Source organism: Arachis ipaensis, chromosome B7 (genome assembly GCF_059453495.1).
Source record: "Arachis ipaensis isolate K30076 ecotype BB chromosome B7, ASM5945349v1, whole genome shotgun sequence".
NCBI lineage: Eukaryota > Viridiplantae > Streptophyta > Magnoliopsida > Fabales > Fabaceae > Arachis > Arachis ipaensis.
The window spans coordinates 81802964-81807203 of record NC_142442.1 but is presented as its reverse complement, the minus strand read 5'-3'; positions in this window follow the sequence as shown (position 1 = coordinate 81807203).

Sequence of the window (4240 nt, the reverse complement as noted above, 5' to 3'; positions counted from 1 at the left end):
ATGATTATGTGACGCTCATCATCATTCTCACTTATGAACGCGTGCCTGACAAACACTTCCATTCTACATGCAACCAAGCTAGAATGAGTATCTCTTAGATATCTAATACAGGGGACCGAGTCTGAGTTATTAGTATCTTCGTGGTATAAGTTAGAACCCATGGATGGCCATTCTTGAGATCCGGAAAGTCTAAACCTTGTTTGTGGTATTCCGAGTAGGATCTGGGAAGGGATGGCTTTGACGAACTTCAAACTCGCGAGTGCTAGGCGTAGTGACAGACATAAAAGGATAGTAAATCCTATTCCAGTATGATCGAGAACCTCCAGATGATTAGCCATGCCGTGACAGAGCATTTGGACCATTTTCACAGAGAGGATGGGATGTAGCCATTGACAACGGTGATGCCCTTACAGAAAGCTTGCCATGGAAAGGAGTAGGACTGATTGGATGAAGACAGCAGGAAAGCAGAAGTTCAGAAGAACGAAGGCATCTCTATACGCTTATCTGAAATTCTCACCAATGAATTACATAAGTATTTCTATCTTTATTTTCTATTTATTTATTATTATTATTCGAAAATACTATAACCATTTGATATCCGCCTGACTGAGATTTACAAGGTGACCATAGCTTGCTTCATACCAACAATCTCCGTGGGATCAACCCTTACTCACGTAAGGTTTTATTACTTGGACGACCCAGTGCACTTGCTGGTTAGTTGTGCGAAGTTGTGAAGTTATGTTTGGACCATGGTATTATGCACCAGTTTGTTGGTGCCATTGCCAGGGAGAAAACGAACAACAAATTTTACAACCTCAGGGATCACAATTTCGCATACCATGTACCGGGTCGCATCAAGTAATAATAACTCATATGAGTGAGGTCGATCCCACAGGGATTGAAGGATTGAGAAATTTTAGTTAGGTGGTTGATTTAGTCAAGCGAACAAGAGTTTATTTGAGTGATTTGTATCTAACAGAAGCTAAATTGTATGAAATATAAGGGAAGAGGGACGATTGACAGTAAATTAAAGAGCAAAAGAAATAAAGAAGCTGAATCTTAAAGTGCAAGTAATATAAATGACAGAAACTTAAATTGCAAGAAATATAAATGACAGAAGCTTAGAGTGCAAGAAATTTAAATTGCTTGAATCATAAAAGGATTTGGGAGTTGGGATTGCAGAAATTAAGCAAGAGAAAGTAAAATGGCATTAAACAGAGAAGTAAAGGATGAATTAAAATGCAATAAATCTAAACAGAAAAGAGGAATTACTTGAGAAACCAAACAGAAAGTAAAATGTAGCTTAATTGCAATAGCTAAAGGGAAGTTGAAGATCTCAGGGGTAGAGGAGACTAGAAAACAAGTCTAGATCTCAAATCCTTCCTTGATCCAACAAGAGAATAATTGCAGAGAAGTAAAAGGCAGATTGCAGAAGAAGTAGAGATGAAAACAGTAAAGAGAACTTAGATCCAAACCACAATTCTTTGAAATTATGCAGGAAGTAACAAGAGAGATCTTAAATCAAGATTGAAATAGAATTCCTTCAATTCTTAATCCAAGACTCAAAACAAAGATGAAGAGAATAGAGGCAAGAACAAAAAAGAAGAGAGAATTCAATTCTCTCCTCAATTTCCAAACCTCCAAAGCTAGAAAATAAAATGGAAAATTCAAAAGTAAGCAAAAAGGTCATCTCTAACTCAAACTAACTTCTATTTATACACTTCCTATTTTTGGATTTTAGAATTTGGAGTGGACTTTTTAATTTGGTGAAGAATTGAATTAAATTGGAATTTTGGTTGAATTTGTGGGCTATGGGTCACACTCCCAGGATCAAGCTTGGTTCATGGGGAGAGCCTAGCTTCCATGTTGCTTGTGTGTTGCGCACCAAGCTCCTTGTCGTGTCAAGCATTGCGCACCAAGCCTTCCCTGGCCGTGTCACACATTGCTAGCGTGACAAGCTATAACGCTCGGTTCATGGCAAGAGTTGAGCGCTCCTTGCTTGGTCATGGGGTCCCAGTTTCGAACCTTAGTGGAGGCATTTGGTGACCCCTTTCTTTTGTGCACAAAGTGGCGCCTCTCTTCTTGCTTCCTTGAGGTGCATGGTTCGAATCTTGTGGAGTGTAATTCAGCCAAGTTTGGCTTAATTTCTTGGAGAGTAGCGCTCCCTTACTTCCCCTTGCTCATGAGTTCGAACCTTGGTGTCCTCACTTAGCAAACTTTTCTTCTTGAATTTATTTTGGAGGATGCCCGATAAAGCTCTTGGCAAGAGCGCAGCTTTGAAGTTTTGCCTTGTTTCCTTGTCACATTGTAGTGCTCGGTTCACAAGGAGAGCTTAGCTTTCCTTTTGCTTGGCCTTGGTCCATTGAGTAGCGCTCCTTATGAGAGCGCTGAGCTCTTGGTAAGAGCTCTATGGCCCTTGTCTTTGATTGCGCTACACTTTTCTCTTCCTTGGGCTATGCTTCTTAGGCCACGCTTTCTTGTTTTCTTTTTTTCTTCACCTACAAATAATCAAAACAACCAATCAAAGCACCACCAAATTCACAAGGTTTAAAATTCATTCAAAAAAACCAATTAATTTTAGCTTAAACCTCATGATTTTTTGTCCATTAAAGGGTGGTTGATTAATTCAATAAAACCATGCAATTCCACTCCAAATTACTTACTTACAATGCAAGAAAGTGCATAAAACCTAATGAGACAAGTGAAAAATACTTGAAAAGCTAGCATATGATGACTTGTCATCAAAGCAGAAGCAAGGTGCTGGGAGGGCACAGTAGACTGGTCGGGTGTTCACCACCTCAGCTATAGGTGCCGAGGGATCCGAGACAGTTATCCGAGGTAACTGTGAAATGGCTGGTCAAACTTTAAATGCTTTATTTGATTCGGGAGCAACACATTCATTTATTCCATTTGAAAAAGCTCATGAGTTAGTATTGAAGATTGTAGTCTTAGGTTATGACCTAAAGGTGTATAATGCGACCCATGAAGCCACGGTAACTAGGCTAGGATGCCCGCAAGTTTTATTTAGGGTCCAACAACGTGATTTTTTTCATGATTTAATCTGTTTACCAATGATCAGTCTTGACCTTATCCTGGGTTTGGATTGGTTATCTAAAAACCATGTTCTGCTCGACTGTTCTGCAAAATCGGTGTACTTCATGCCAGAAGATACAGAAGGGCCGGTTGTGTTAAATAGTTATTACTTGAATGCTATGATGGTGAATTGTTCTGGGGCCAAATGTCAGAGTATTCTATTGTTAACCGTGGGTGTTTCGGGTGTTGATCAAAGATTGGAACAAATTCCGGTTGTGTGTGAGTTTCCAGAGCCCGACGATATCGATGAATTTCCACCTAACCGAGAGGTTGAGTTTGCTATTGAGTTGGTGCTTGGGGCTGGACCAATCTCAAGTGCTCCTTATAGGATGTCACCGCTGGAAATGGCCGAGCTAAAGTCTCAATTAGAGGATCTGTTGGGTAAGAACTTTATCCGACCAAGTGTTTCTCTGTAGGGTGCACCAGTGTTACTGGCAAAGAAGAAAGATGGGAGTATGCCTTAAGAGGGGAACGAAGCATGCCTTATAAGAGTGTGGATACCTCTCCCTAGCATGATGCGTTTTGACGAGTGAGTGTGGAAGGCTTTGGCTATCATCCATATCGTCAAAGGCAAAACCGTAAGGCCTTGTGTGCCAAAGCGGACAATATCGTGCTAGTGGGTAGTCTGGGCCATTACAGATGGTATCAGAGCCAGAGCCCAGATCGATGTGCCAGCGAGGGCGCTGGGCTCCCTTAGGGGGTGGATTGTATGGTCCCACATCAGTTGGAGAGGGAAACGAAGCATGCCTTATAAGAGTGTGGATACCTCTCCTTAGCATGACGCATTTTGTCGAATGAGTGTGGAGGGCTTTGGCTATCATCCCTATCGTCAAAGACAAAACCGTGAGGCCTTGTGTACCAAAGTGGACAATATCGTGCTAGCGAGTGGTCTGGGCCGTTACATTTCAGCTATTGTAATTGCAATTTGTAATAACGCAGTTGTTATAAGAGACGTCAGAGCTGTTGCTATTTTCGTGGGGTTAATGCTGTTGCTGTTGCCATGAATTAAAAGGAAAGGGAATTGCCACGATAAGTTATGCGGACTCGGCTAACTAAGGTAGGAGTTGGTTTTAAAATAAAAATATTTTGGGTTTTGAATTTCTGATAAGTTTAGTAGATTAATGCAAATAGATGAACGTCTGAGATA